The sequence below is a fragment of the Eschrichtius robustus genome, chromosome 4, assembly GCF_028021215.1.
Source record: "Eschrichtius robustus isolate mEscRob2 chromosome 4, mEscRob2.pri, whole genome shotgun sequence".
NCBI lineage: Eukaryota > Metazoa > Chordata > Mammalia > Artiodactyla > Eschrichtiidae > Eschrichtius > Eschrichtius robustus.
In genome coordinates, this window is record NC_090827.1 from 39,175,090 (window position 1) to 39,191,197 (window position 16,108).

Here is a 16,108-nt window from a genome sequence, read left to right on the forward strand (position 1 = left end):
ATAAAAAGAACCATACACCATGATCAAGTGTGATTTATTCCAGGGATGCAAGGACGGTTCAACATTCACAAATCAATCAATGTGATACACCACATTAACAAAAGGAAGGATAAAAATCACACGATCATCTCAATAAATGCCGAAAAAGCAATTAACAAAATTCAACATCCATTCACAAAAAAACTCTCAGCAAAGTGGGTACAGAGGGAGCATATCTCAACATAATAAAGGGCTTTTATGACAAACACAGCTATCATGATGCTCAATGGTGAAAAACTGAAAGCTTTTCCTCTAACATCAGGAATAAGACAAGGATGCCCACTCTCCCCACTTCCCTTTAACATAGTATTAGAAGTCCTAGCCTTAGCAATCAGACTAGAAAAAGACATAAAAAGCATCCAAATTGGACTGAAAGAAGTAAAATTGTCACTATTTGCAGATCACATGATACTATATGTAGAAAACTGTGAAGTCTCCATCAAAAAGCTTTAGAACAAATGACTTCAGCAAAGTTGAAGGATAAAAGGTTAGTATACAGAAATATGTTGCTTTTATATACACTAATAATGAACTATTGGTAAGAGAAAGCAAGAAAACAATGCCACTTAAAATTGTTTCAAAAATAGTAAAATACCTAGGAGGTATTTTAATAACTAAGGAGGTGAAAGACAGATCCTATGAAAACTAAAACAATGATGATGGAATTTGAAAATGATACAAAGAAATGGACAGATGTTTCATTTTCTTGGATTGGAAGAATTAATATTGTTAAAATGTCCATACTACCTAAAGCAATCTGCAGATTTAATCCAATCCCAGTGAAAATACCCACGACATTTTTTTTTAGAACAAATAATCCTAAAATTTGTATGGACCTATTAAATACCCCAAAATGCCAAAGAAATCTTGAGAAAAAAGAACAAAGATGGAGGTATCACATTCCCTGACTTCAGACTACTATATACTACAAAGCTATAGTCATCAAAACAATATGGTGTTGGCAAAAAAAGTGACACACAGATTAAAGGAACAAAATAGAGAGCCCAGAAATAAGTTCACACAGCTATGGTCAACTAATCTATGACAAACAAGGCAAAAATATACGATGGAGAAAAGATGGTCTCTTCAACAATTGGTGCTGGGAAAATTTTAGAGCTACATGTAAAACAATGAGATTAGAACATTTCCTCACATCATATGCAAAAATAAATTTAAAATAGATTAAAGACCTAAATTTAAGAATTGAAACTATAAAACTCTGCGAAGAAAATATAGGCAGAAGACTCTTTGACATACATCATAACAAGATATATATTTTTTGACCTGTCTTCCAAGGTAAAAGAAATAAATAAAAACAAAAATAAACAAATGGGACCTAATTAAACTTAAAAGGTTTTGCACAACAACTGAAACAATCAACAAAGCAAAAAGACAACCTACTGAATAGGAGAAAATATCTGCAAATGATATGGACGATAAAGGGTTAATATCCAAACTATATAAATAGCTCATATAATTCATTATCAAAAAAAAGAAACAACCTGATTAAAAATTGGGCGGTAGACCTGAATAGCAAATTTTCCAAAGAAGATGTACAGATGGATAACAGGCAAATGAAAAGATGTCCAACATCATTAGAGAAATGCAAATCAAAACCACAATGAGATACCACCTCATATCTGTGAGAATGGCTATCATAAAATTCTACAAATAACAAATGTTGCCCAGGATGTGGAGAAAAGGGAACCCTTGTACACCACTGGTGCAAATGTAGATTAGTGCAGCCACTATGGAAAACAGTATGGAGGTTCCTCAAAAAACTAAAAATATCAATAGAACTACCATATAATCTAGCAATGCCACTCCTGGGCACTGACGAAAATGAAAACTCTAATTACAAAAGATACATGCACCCCAATCTTCATTGTGATATTATTTATCAGAAGATACAGAAGAAACCTAAGTGTCCATCAAAAGATGAATGGATAAAGAAGATGTGAGATTTTATACACACACACACACACACACACACACACACACACACACACACACAGAAAATGGAATATTACTCAGCCATAAACATTAAATGAAATTCTGCCATTTGCAACAACATGGAGGAACCTAGAGAGTATTATGCTTGGTGAAATAAGTCAGAGAAAGACAAACACTCTATTTTATCACTTATACATGTAACTTAAAAAATAAAAGAAACAAATGTATGTAACAAACAGTAACAGACTCACAGACATAGTGAACAAACTAGTGGTTATCCATGGGGAGAGGGAAGTTGGGAGGGGTAAGATAGGTGTATGAGATTATGGGATACCAGCTACTATGTATAAAGAAATAAGCAACAAGGATATACTGTGCAGCACAGGGAAATTTAGCCATTGTTTTATAATAACATTATATGGAGTATAATCTATAAAAACATTGAATCACTTTGTTGTACACCTCAAAGTAATATAATATTGTAAATCAACTATACTTCAATTTTTAAAAATGTCAATTGTCCCCAGCTACTCAAGGCAACTTTTAAGAAATAAAACAAAGTTTAAGAACTTATGCACTACTAGATATCAAGACTTACTAAAAAGCTACAGTAACTAAGGGTGTGATATTTCTCCAGGGATAGAAAGTTTAAAACTACAGAATGAAGAAAAATTCTACCCCTATATGATCACCTGATTTACTACAAGGGTTCCACTGCATTTCAGGGGGAAAAGGATGATCTTTTCAATAAATGATGGTAGAATAATTAGATATCTCTATGGAAAAAATAAACTTTGACCCCTAACAAAAAATTCTGTTCAGGGTGGATCAAAGTTCTAAATATAAATGGCAAAATACAAACAAAAACAAAGCTTCTAGAAGAAAGCAGGAGAATTTCCTCATTATCTTGGGGCATGCAGTTTTCTTAAACAGGATACAAAAAAAAGCACTAACTATAAAATAAAAGATTGGTAAATTGAACTTCATTAAAATTAAGAACTGTTTTTCAAAATACACCATTGAAAGAGTGAAAAGGGAAGCCACACATTGGGAGAATATATTCATAATACATACATCCAGCAAAGGCATGAATCCAGAATATACAAAGAGGCTTACTAGTCATTAATTAAAAGACAAATAATCTCTTTCCAAAATGGACAAAGGATTTGAATAGGCACTTCATAAAACTAGCTTCATAAAAACCAACAAGGGCATGGAATAAAGCTCAACATCATTACTCATCAAGGAAACACAAATTAAAACCAAATGAGATCCCATTTTACATACACCCGAATGGCCAAATTAAAAAGATTGCCAATCAGTGCCACATACGGACTAGAATATGGGACAAGTGGAACTCACATGTTTTTTTTTGTGAGAGTGTAAATTAGTATAACCTCTTCGGAAAACTATTTTGCAGTATCTAAACCTGCATACCCATGGCCCAGTAGTTCTTATCAGAGTATATAACCAGGAGAAATGATTGTGTATATATACCAAAAGACACATAAAATAATGTGTCTTTTAACAGCTTTATTCATAATAGCCTCAAAGTGAAAAGATGTAAATTTTTAAATAAATTGTAGAACATTCATATATAAAAAGCATTGAAAAGATGGAACTACTTCCACCCCCTACAATATAATTGAATCTCATACATGTAACATTGAGTAAAAAAGCAGAAAATAATGAGCTTGCTCTATATAAACTATTTACATGAAATTCAAGATCAAAATTAATCTGAGGTGATAGAAGTCAGAGCAGTGATTTTGGGAATGGAGTGAGGTAGCAGTGTGTATTGTTGGCAAAGGGGTACATGGAATCATTCTGGGATGCTGTTAATATTTTGTATCTTGATCTGGAAGGTATATGCTTATGCAAAAATTCGTCCAGCTGTACACATAAGATTTGTGCACTTTACTATATGTATGTTATATCTCAATCTATGTGTTAAAAAAAGTAAACAGGAATTCTCAGAAAAACTAATCCAAATGGCCAACAAAGGGAAACATGCTCAAATTTACAAATAAGGAAATGCATGTTGAAGTAACAATGAATAACACTTTCGACATCACTTTAGACTGCCAAAAAATTAAAAAGCAGGTAGCACATTGCTGGTAGAAATGTGAATTATTACAATAGCTTGGAATGCAATCTGGCAAGATCTATCAAAACTAAAAACATATACTTTTGACCAAAGATATCACATCTGAGAATCTCTCTCAGAGGAATAAAAATTCTGGTTCTTAATTGATATTTATAAAAGTTGCAACATTGTTTATAAAGGGTAAAGATGGAAACAAAGTTAATGTGCAAATAGTTACTGATTTCAAAAATTTTGATACATACACATCATGCCATAGTAAACAATAAATAAATGGGGTTAATTAGAGCTATATAAGTTGGCTTGGAGGGATATGAGTGAGAAACAGAAGATATAGAGACATGGATATATTTTTATTACATATTGGTGGAAAATGAGAACAATTCATATACACATATATTTATATGAAATTGTATGTCTATGCATAATTGCACAAGTCTGTGTGTTATAAGAATATGGGAAAAAAATGAAACAATATAGTAGCTTTTTAAACATGGTGAGATAAGTTGGTGAGATGGTGATGGGGGATTGGAGATGTTGACTAGGAAGGTAAGTAAAACAAAAATATGAGAGTGAACAAAAAATTCCCATTGTATGTTGATAGGACTATATTTACGCATTTATGTCAAAATATGTACACATGTATATATGTAAAAAGAAATTTAAAACTGGCATTTATTTATAAAAGTTACCAATAATTAAACCCATAATTATTTCACCTGATACATCATAAGTATTTTTACTTATTTAGTAAAATTATTGCTGTCATTGTCAGGTTATACAATTACATATTTTTTCTTTTATTTGTAGACATTTTTTTGGTATCTCTATAGTCTTTATGTTCTTACCTTTAAATTGCTTCATATTTCCTTCCAGATAATATATCATACTTTACTCATTTTCTGAATGCTGAATCATTCATATTTTAAAAATCAGGATTATATTAACCTTCTTGCTGTAACCATTTTTGTCCATATAATATTTTTGTCTTAAAAAAATTATTTCATTAGTTTAAATTCCTGGGAATGTGGTTATTGGGTCAAAGGTTATGAGCATTTTTATGACTCTTGGAACATGCTGCCAGATTTTATCCTCAAAGAAGGAAAAAATGGATACTAATACCAGAAATTCATGTCCTCGATTTTTCAAATTTTCCTTTTTAAAATTTTTAACTCAATAGATGTGGAAGTCCTACTTTGTTGCTTTAGAGATAAAGATTGATGTTTTTCAATGTTGAGATAATCTTATAATTCTATTTTTGTTGATGCCTTTGAACTACATTTCCCACTGGGCTTTGGTATTGCTCTTTATAAATTGACATTTAAAATGTATTTTACATATTTACTATTTTGAGAGCATATGGGAATTTTATGAGTAATAAAAGAATTTGATTTGTATGAATGGAGTCTTGCCTGGACACTCAGAGTTAGGGACATAATGAGGACACTGGACATTGAAAGGGAGAAGGGAAATATGCAAGAGAGGTAGCGTATGCAGTAGTTGAGTAGCTGTGTTTGAAGACGATTATTTTGCAATGCATTGCCTTTTGCTTATCTAGTGCTCAACAATCCTGTAGGACTCAGTTTAAATGTTGCTTCTCCAAGGAGGCTGCCTAGATATTTCTACACTTAAACTTCCATGCTTACGTAGCACCTAGGAATATCCCTGTTATCTTCATTCAACATCCTGTTTTATCACATTTGGGTTACTTGTTTGTCTCCTCATAGAACTTTAGAGCTGTGAAGACTGAAACCGTCACCTAGGGTAGCTAGCATGTAGTAGGCAGTCAAAAAATAATGAATCAAGCAATTTATCTCAGACAGGAGTGTTTAGTATTGTTGATAATTAAGTTCATTCCAGTTAGCAGGAATGAACATGCTTGTTCCTTTATCACCTAAGAAAATTATAAATCTGGGAGGAATCTCAAGTGAAACACCCATGTAGACAGATAATTATATATATATATGTTTTCAATGAGGGGTTTTTTATACCTTGCTATAATAGTCCATTCCAATGTGTAACCAGTGAAATAGTATGAGTGATTTGTAATAAGTTCTGTTACAATTGACCACGTGATTCTATAGGAAAATTATATAAAGTAATTTATCATTTCATGAAGTGATATATGTCTTTAAGTAGTTTGTTTTCCATATTTTAATGGCTTTCAGGCTTATATCTACTATGACTCTATATCTGATATCCTGGGCCCTAACCAAAAAAATTATGAATAGAATATTGTCACTAAGAGATAGCACCTAAACACATTGACTCTATCATCACAGAAGGGATACTGACTGTTTACACATAGGACCTGTAACAAAAACAATAGTAAGAGCTAACATTTATATTGTATATACATATATTATATGCCAGGCATTGTTCTAAATGCTTTACTTTTAAATGCATTTAGTTTTCACAAAACCCTAAGAGGTATTATAATTACATGTTGGCACTCCAAGATACGCTGGTGTGAACCTAGTTCAACAAGGATACCCAGCCACATGGAGCTTAAGTGATTACAGTCACATAGTGAGTGTACCAGGAGGGCCAATGCTTGGTCTCAGACTTCCTGAGGAGTATGATTTAGGTCTACTTTCCTTCTACTGGTCATTTCCAGAAGTTTGGATTTTACTTTAAGTTTTAAACAAAAAAGGAAGAGCTAACATAATGTCGCAAACTTTTTTCTTATTCCAAGTAAGGGGATTAAAAAGCAGTATCTTTTCTTAGAAAACAGCAACATCCAAAAAAAAAAAAGAGAACAAAACCAACAAAAAGCAATGAATAATAACAACAACAATAATGATCCTACATAACATCTATTAATCATTTGCTATTAGCCAATACTGTGCCAACTTTTCCATGGATTATCCTGTTTAATCCTCACACAATCTCACAAAGTAAGTACCATTATTTTCATTTTTGTCTTTATCCTTTCACAGGACAAAGTATATTTTATTGAAAAAATAAGAACAGAGGCCATGACTTTGGAATAAATCTTAGTCTTTTAAATTGAATAAAATTTAGCTTTTTGAAAATGAATATTGTGTGTATGTATATGTATATTTTTGGCTTGCTTGTTTGATTTTTGGTAAAATGTGAAACTAATCCATGGTATGATGATATAATAGTGCATACCTGTCATTACACATGTGATCGAACCCATAGAGTATATAAGACCAAGAGTAAACCCTGAAGTAAACTATGGATTCTGGGTGATTATGATGAGTCAATGTATGTTCATCAGTGGTAACAAGTGTACCACTCTGTAGGGGATGTTGATAATGGGAGAGGCTATGCTTGTGTGGGGACAGAGAATATATGGGAAATATCTATACCTTCCACGCAATTTTGCTGTGAACCTAAAGCTGCTCTAAAAAAATTACAGTCTTAATATACAAAACAAAACCAAAAATCCTTAACCATGGACCAGTATTTGCTAGTCTTGCCTGATGCTATATTACTCCCCTACCAAAAAACAGAAAAACTTTAGCAGCTCTTTGGAAAACTGAAGCAAAAGATGACTGCAGGTTCCAGAAGAAGAAATGTTCACTTGACATCCTGAAATACAATTTAAAGCCTTGCTGTATAGTTAAGATATTCTGGGTATAGCAGCAGCCAAAAGACCCACTTGGCAGTGAGTAAATCCATGTAGCTCTTTTAGAGCAAAGACATCAGTAACCCATTGAGCAAAGAGACAGAGTCATGAGAAATGATTTGTTCTAAAATGGTCTCTAGAGCTACAAAAATAGGACAGTCCTCCCATGCATCTGCCCATGTGGCAAGACTGTTAGTCTCCCTCTGAGATTTTTAACCTTATCCATATATATGGCAAACAACTCCATTAGTAGAGTTATCTGTGAATGCAAACTACAACAATACATTATATATGTGCACTAACATATTTGCTGAATTTTAAAGTACGCAGCAATATGAGAGTTGGAGTGAGGCTGTTGTTTATAACGTATATCATGAAATGAAGAACAGATGATCTAAGAATGAACATTTGTTGGAATGATCTCTCTGGGCTTAAATATTTATTTTACTTCCTCCACCCCCTCCCTCTTTGACAAAGTACTATGTTTTCTAAAATCTACAATATGAAACCATGGAAGGTTTATGATAAAATCACCTCAAATTGCTACCATAAATTATTACCTCCTACATAGTCTCTTTTTCTGCAATGTGCAGTTAATCAAGGAAGCAACTTATTCATTCTAATTAAAAAGCTGGTTTTCAGAGTTTTATTTTAGGTGTGAGAAGGGGTTCTTGATTTCTGGGGAAAAAAATACATGGTTGCCCTATAATATGTACTGTACTTTCATTTCCATCTTCAGGGTTTTGTATATGATCCCAAGGAAGGGACGCCCCTTGTCCTATTCTTCAGGGCAAGCGGGAATCCATCACTGTAAAAGTTCAAGGTTTGGAAGACAGTCTTGAAGGAAACGATGTCTTGATAGGTAGTTTGCCCAGTAGATATTTGGGAGACACACAAGAGTTGATGAAGATCAAAATGTAGAGCTCATTAGAGAGGATGAAGATTTATTTTCTCTGTTAACTCCTGCAGGGCGTGGTGAGAATCTCATTGCTTATTTCCTAGGTTTTTTACTTGTTCTGATAAATTATTTCACCCAAAGCTCATTTATCCTTGTGGTGCAATGACTCATCTGTTTATTCATCCATTGACCATTCATCCTTCTATCCAGCCATCCATCCATCCAACCATCTCCTAACCAACTAATACATCAATACATATGTATTGAGCACCTGCCATATACAGTGTAAGCCTTGAAAATTCAAAAATGAATGAAACGATGATCTCTGCCTTTGAAAAACTCCCAGGTCAATAGAGTCACGCAATAACATTTGCTTCACTCCTTGAATTATTTTTCTAAAACTGGATAACGTCAAGACTCTTCAAGGGGTCTACCTTGCTATCAGAATAAAACTAGTCAGTGTGCAATTTGAAATCTTTTCTGAATTCATCCTTAGTTACTCTTGTAGCCTCACTGTGTACCACGTTCCTTCTCAAGGCCTACACTTTGGCCCAGGCACCTACTTTCTGCTCCTTATACTTCTGGTCTTCGTACTTTCCTGTCTCCTTAACTTTATTCACGTTGTTCCATTAGTCCTGAATGGGATTTTTCCAATTCCTGGGTGCAGCTCAAATTCTTCCTCCTTCAGAAAATTATTCTACTTTTTACAATCCAACATTATATTGTTCTTCTACTGAGGGTACTCTTCCTTGAGCACAGCATGTTCTCCTGTGTGTGCAATCCTTTGCACAAATTATTTTCTTTTCCTGAATGGCAACCATTTCCCTTTTCTACCTGTTAACCTCCTGATCTTCTTTCAGGTTCCAATTTTGATGTTACCTCCTTCAAAAAATCTTCTTGGTCCCTAAAGATTGGGTCAGGTGTCTCCTATGTGTTCCCATAGTGTCTTGTATTTCCCCTAGCAAAGCACGGTAGGTACCTTGTCATGTTGACATGCAATAGGTACCAGCAATAGGTATTCAGTGAATGTTTGTTTAGTTGAGAATATTGAGTTGAGCCACCATAATTTCCCTCAGGAAATGTACAAGCCAAAAATTGACAGTAATGTTTTACCACATGGCCAAACAGCATGTGAGAACTGGAGGGAAGCAGGTAAGCATCGAGGCTAAATATTCCCACCCCAATATGAATACACTAAAGTTTCTTATACAACTTGATTTGAAGCATAGTTTTCATAGGGTAAGAATAACAATTCTCTGTCTAAAATACTGCAGGTATGGATTCAAAGAGCCAAATCACTAAGAGCTGTAAAACCGATTACGTGCAGGCAGTTCTTTTTTGATTTCATTTGTCCTTGAGGAGTGGGTGCTTTTCCTTGCATCTCAAGAAATCATTAAAGTCTAGGTTAATCAACAGAATTTGTCCTTAGTAGCTGTGCAAACAGTGAGCATGGCCCTGGGGACAGGGTCATTTCTGCAGTGTATTCAGTTTCTAGAAGTTACTGTTAAAGGAACCCAAGGGAGCCAACATCAGCAGGTCAGGCTCTCTGTAAGTCACCTGTTGTGGAGATCTGTACAGAGTATATCTCATTCACAAACCAGAATAAACAAACCTGGGGATTCTTCATAATTTGTGTATGTGTGGGGGAGGGGAGATTATTACTACTCTCAGGATGTGGTTATTAGGGTCACATTGGATTTGGTTCATTGGATTTTAAAGGTAATGCAACCAAATTTTATAATCACAGTTTGGGGAAGATTGGGGGCTTCTCAGTTGTATATCATTAATTAAGCCATACCAATATCCCCCCTTCTTTTCCAAATAATCCATACTTTTCGCAGTTAAAAAGTGAGCTAATATAAACCTATGGAGCATAGGACATTAACAAATTACAGGTTGATTTCTCTGTCTCCAATCAGGTCTTCACTGTAGGGATTGTTTGTTTGACTCTTAAAAATCTTCAAAGGGAAAGATTCCATAACTTCTTTTTGTAACTAGTTCTTTTGTCTTCCTTGAAGTAATTTCGTTTACTTCTGTAATCATTTCTCCTGCAGCAATTTAAAATCCTGTTTTCCTTTTGTGGTCTTGACTTAAAATGACAGCATTCCTTAGTGTGCTAGGATAAATGAAGCAAACTTTCAATTATCTGTGCTAATGGGGTGGACAAGTGAGGAAGAGCACAAATAAATGAAATTTAGCATAGTCTCCAAACCTCATTTTGGCTATTAGTTTTGACATTTTCTCCAACTAAACTTTCAAAAGGTCTACTAAAAAGCAACACGCTTATTTGAATTTCATGCCTTTTCTTTTTCATTTGCTTATTCTCTGGTGGAGGTGATAATGATCACTGAGATCCCCAAAGGAGAGGGAGGCAGTGGGAGATAGAGGAGTCAGGGATGTGGATAAATTGGAGGCTACATTCATGCATTTGTATAAGCTTTAGGTTTCTGGCTTACCAATCTGCTTTCTCCAATTGCTCTATAACTTCATTTAGCATTGTAAGTCATGAAATCATTGTGCATGCATGTCATTTTGGATGGGAAAAATGTGCACTTGAACAATATTCTGCATTGAGCATTGGTAATGTATCCAGTCTGAGCTCAAAATCCATGAACTACATAACAATTAGGTGCTACTAAGGAAATTGAACTTGGCATTTTGTAAAAATGGGACAATAAAATAATAATTGCTCCTTAGTAATTAAAAATGCAGCCAATTAAAGGCATGTACATTTCCATAAATGGAAGAACCTTACATTTTGCATTTCCTGACTGATAGGATTAAACTTCCAAAGAAAGTGTGAATTAATGCAAATGTTAACATGGCATCTCCTAAATCCTTTTCTACTTTTACCACCATGAACAGAATATAGAAAAGCAAAAATACATAATGAGAGGCCAGTCTCTGCTTGTTTTGTCATTTATCCAAGAAATACCAAGCATGCTTAGATACTGTGGAGGGAAAGGGGGGGGGAGGGATAAATTGGGAGATTGGGATTGACATATACACACTACTATATATAAAATAGATAACTAATAGGGCCTACTGTATAGCACAGGGAACCCTATTCAATACTCTGTAATGACCTGTATGGGAAAGAATCTAAAAAAGAGTGGGTATATGTATATGTATAACTGAATCACTTTGCTGTACACCTGAAACTAACACAACATTGTAAATCAACTACACTCTAATTAAAAAAGAAAAAGAAACTGCGGAAAATTTAGCAAGATTTCAGGTAGCAAACAACTACAGAGATTATATCTATATCATCTATACGTATATATCTATATCATCGATATCTAGATCTATATAGTGAGACGTAATTTCATATGGCATATCCATGTAGTTCAGAATCCCTGATAGGAAACTCCTGACTGGCTTTCTCTTTTCAGAGGCTGTCACACTTAGTGGTCCCATTCCTTAAGTGAGAGCTTCCTGTTTATTATGTACAGCAGCCTTTCTAGGATGGCTGCCTGGTTGTCCTATGTCCCCAGCAAAGGGTTTGTTTCCTTCTTTGTTCCTCTGCTTATTCCCTTCTTTGTTCCTCTGCTTGTTCCCTTTCTAGTGGGATCCGGGTTCTACGGTGGCAGTCCATTTTCTTTAGACATCTCTTCTTTCCAACTGGACCCCTCACTCATCGCCCTGGGCTGGGGAAGTGCAGGTCTCTACAGGGCTGCCTTTGCATGCCTATGACCCTGTAACGTCAGGCATGTTGCAAAAAATATCATCCCAATTGAACTTTGAACCCCACGATGCTAGGTTTATGGCTACAACTATGGCTGTGTCGACTGTAAACTACTTAGGACATTAGAATATTGGAGTCTGGATTGATGCTTATTTGCCAGATTTTCTATGGAGATGGGTATAAGAAATAGCACGCTAGAAGATTTCTACTTTTCTCTGCTTTATATGTTTGACACTGCTTAATAAACATTCCTGTGTATTTCTTCTCATCTTTACCTGCTCATTTATTGAATATCTCACTGACATTAAATATCTTCTAACCAACAATTACAAAAGCTTATGCTTATTTTTATGAAGATTCATTTAAGATACAATTTCCAGAAGTGTTTTGCATTGTAAAATCTGGAGTCATCTGTCAAAAATAAATGCTTACCTGCTCAACCAAAGAAACAGAAAAACACAGTGTTTGAAAAATGAGTTTCCATAAAACACGAGTTACAATGACCCATAAAACACAGTTCTTTGCATGCTGTCATGTGCAAAGTCTTCATTCAGTTTCAAATGACTTTTAAATAGTTTCTGCAGCTCATCCTCTCCTGACAATAAATGTATTTAAATTTTTATTTCTCACTGTTGAAAAATCACTTGTGAAATTCAAGGTTTTATGGTTCAGCCATGTTGGGAGGACTCACTGCTAAAAGTAATCATGGTTCAGGCCTGGTGGTTCCTGGTTTCACTCCTTTGTAAGGTGCTGAGGGGCGTGTCCCCACCAGAGTTCCCAAGCTTACAGCCAATCAGAGCAGGACCTCTGGTTTTACTCTCCTCTTAAGATGTCAACTTGTGGTCAGAGATGACTCAATCTAGGTGATGAGTGGTGGGGAAGGGCAGCCTGGAACCTCAGGGTTCAACTCCCATCTTCTTTTTCACTGACACAACACTGCATTTTATGGTTTGTTTTTAAAGCTCCCGATTGACTTCAGAGGAATTCTTTTGTCAGTGTCCAGAAGGTTTTTTGAGTTTTGAAAATTATATTGTTTTAATTTAAAAAAATCTGAACAAGCCATTTTCAACATCTCAGGAGCATTTCTAACTTGCTACCATAGCATAGTCCTCTATGCTTTAAGATAGAGCCCACATTCCCTGACTTCCTCTCTCAGACTCTTCCCAAGGGGGTTTTGTGAGCTCCACAAACCCCTTCTGGTTATTTCCTATGTGGACCGTTAGGGGAACATATTTGGTTTCACCAAATTCTTTTTCTCAGGGCTTCCCATCCAAAGGAGGCTTGTCCCAGGTTGGGTTCTCCAGAAGCGGATGTTGAGTCAGAGATTGGAGTGAAGGATGTATATGAGGGGTCGACACCTGTGGAAGGAAGTAGGTTTGGCAGAGGGCGAAGTTGAATTGAAATGCTGGCCAGACATCCCATGGGAGCTCTGGAGTTTCTGTATGCCATCAGAGTTGTCCCTCAGGGAGCTGAAATGGTCAAGCCTTTATATCATTGCTGCAATCAGTCCTTGGGTGTGGTCCACCCCTGGAAGGGCATGGCCTTGGTTGAGGAGGGTCTCTGCCACTGCGGCAAACCTTGAAGAAGCTGGCAACTAGGGGTCCTTTGCTGACATCATTCCCAGCAGCTGGGACAACAGTTTCTCTCTTGAAGGGGATTTGGGCATCACATCTCCATGTCCACTGCAAGTATTTTTGCTACTCTGGGTCTCAGGACATGCCACAAGTATCTCACACTTCCTCTAGGTAGATATGTGAACAGGAATAATGGGCCCAATAATCCTTTTTTTTTTGGTGGGGGGGAGCAGGAGGGGGCTCTCTTGTGCCTTGCAGGATATTTAGTAGCATCCTTGGTTTCCATCCACTAGATGCTAGTAGCAGTCACCCCCTTCCTCAAGTTGTGACAACCTAAAATGTCTCCAGACATTGCCAGATGTCCCTTGGGGACAAAATTGTTCCTGGTTGCGAACCACTGTGTTACATGGGCAAAAGGAAAAAGTATACTTTTGATTTCATAATTTAAATCAGCTGATACACTTAAGCAGAAAGAAGAAAAAACATCTTTTGATAATATGAAGAAACGTTCATTCATAATTATTGTGCCAAAAGAATGATTGCTAAAGTAGTGAGGGAAAAAAGAAATCTGTGCTTCAGGGTGGAGATTACTAGGCGTTAAATAACTTTGCATGTGAATAGAATGCTAAGGTTTTCTTTTTTCCCAAGTGTTCTGTAAATTTGCTAGGGTACTTTTTTCTCCTTTTTTTTTTCTCTTTTACTTAAAGATGTGAGATTGCAGATTTCACCTTTTCCCTTGCTTCTCCAATCTGGCTTTGGTACATCATGTCACCTGGGGAAGTTGTATTCTGGGTGAGGTTATTGGGTGGAGGTGGTTTCTAACTAAATAGTTTGCTTTGTTGTAACTGAAGGTATAATAGAAAAAGAAAACTCAAGAAGTTGAAATAAGACATTTTTATTTCTTGCTTTTTCCTCATCTCCAGATGTGGATGACTTCAGTTTATGTCATTTTAACATCATTTTAACAATTGATCTAAAACTGATGTTGATTTCTTATAGATTTTTCAAGGTTGCTCCAGGAGAGCCGTTGATATTTTCTCCTTGTCAAGTGTAGAAGAATGAAGTATGAGAAAACAGGGACTTTGATACAACATAATGCTGGACATAAAGTTTCTGTGAAAGTTTTCTTCATGACTGCTGAGGAACAGATGATTAACAGGACAGAATATTTTAGGTATGTTTCAAATAATGGCATGAACTTGATCCTGAGATATTCTCCCAAAAGGGAAGGCACAAGATTTCCTCTGAATGGAAAATTCATATTTGAAATGTCTGCGTGAAATATATAAGCTACAATATTTCCATTTCGAAGCAAGAGAAAGATTGAGGAGAAAGAAAAATGAATTAAGTAAAATAACTACAAAGAATTTTGATTTGGTAGAGAAAAAAATAGATTGTAATTTTAGAAAACATATAAACAGATTAGTGGTGAATTCTGAAACCTTATGTATTTATAAATATTTAAAATTGCTTTTCAATGTGTCCCTTTACAATTGTTGGCAGGTACTTCTCTCCATTAGTGATTTGTGATTCTTAGAATTATCAAATCCCATTAAATCGACAGGTTTTATGAATTGTGTTCAGTGCCATGGATGTAAGACTAATACAAAACACCTGCTCAAATTCTTGAGCCTAAAGTATTGCCAGAGTATTGATTGTTCAAGAGATTTGAAGCTTATAGCAAATATCTTTGAAGTGTTCTCTGAGAATGCACTGTAAGATCGCTCTGTACCTTTATGACTCATTTCACTCATTTTGCCCACCCCCCAACTCTCCTCACCTCTGGCAACCACCAATATGTTCTCTGTGTAGATGAGCTTGTTTTCTTTTCTTTCTTTTTTTTTAGATTCCACATACAAGTGAGATCATATGGAATTTGTCTCTCTCTGACTTATTTCACTTAGCGTAATACCCTAGAGGTCCATCCATGGCGTCACAAATAGCCAGATTTCATTATTTTTATGGCTGAATAATATTCCATCGTGTGTATGTGTGTGCTATATATATCTCACAATTTATCTATTGCTCTGTCCATGGGCACTTAGGTTGTTTCCATATCTTGGCTTTTATAAACAGTGCTGCAATGAACATGGGTATGCCCGAATCTTTTCAAGTTAGTGTTTTCATTTTCTTCAGATAAGTACTCAGAATTGGAATTGTTGGATGGTATAGTGGTTCTACTTTTAATTTTTTGAGGAACCTCCATACTGTTTTCCACAGGAGCTGCACCAGTTTGCATTCCCACCAACATTGCACA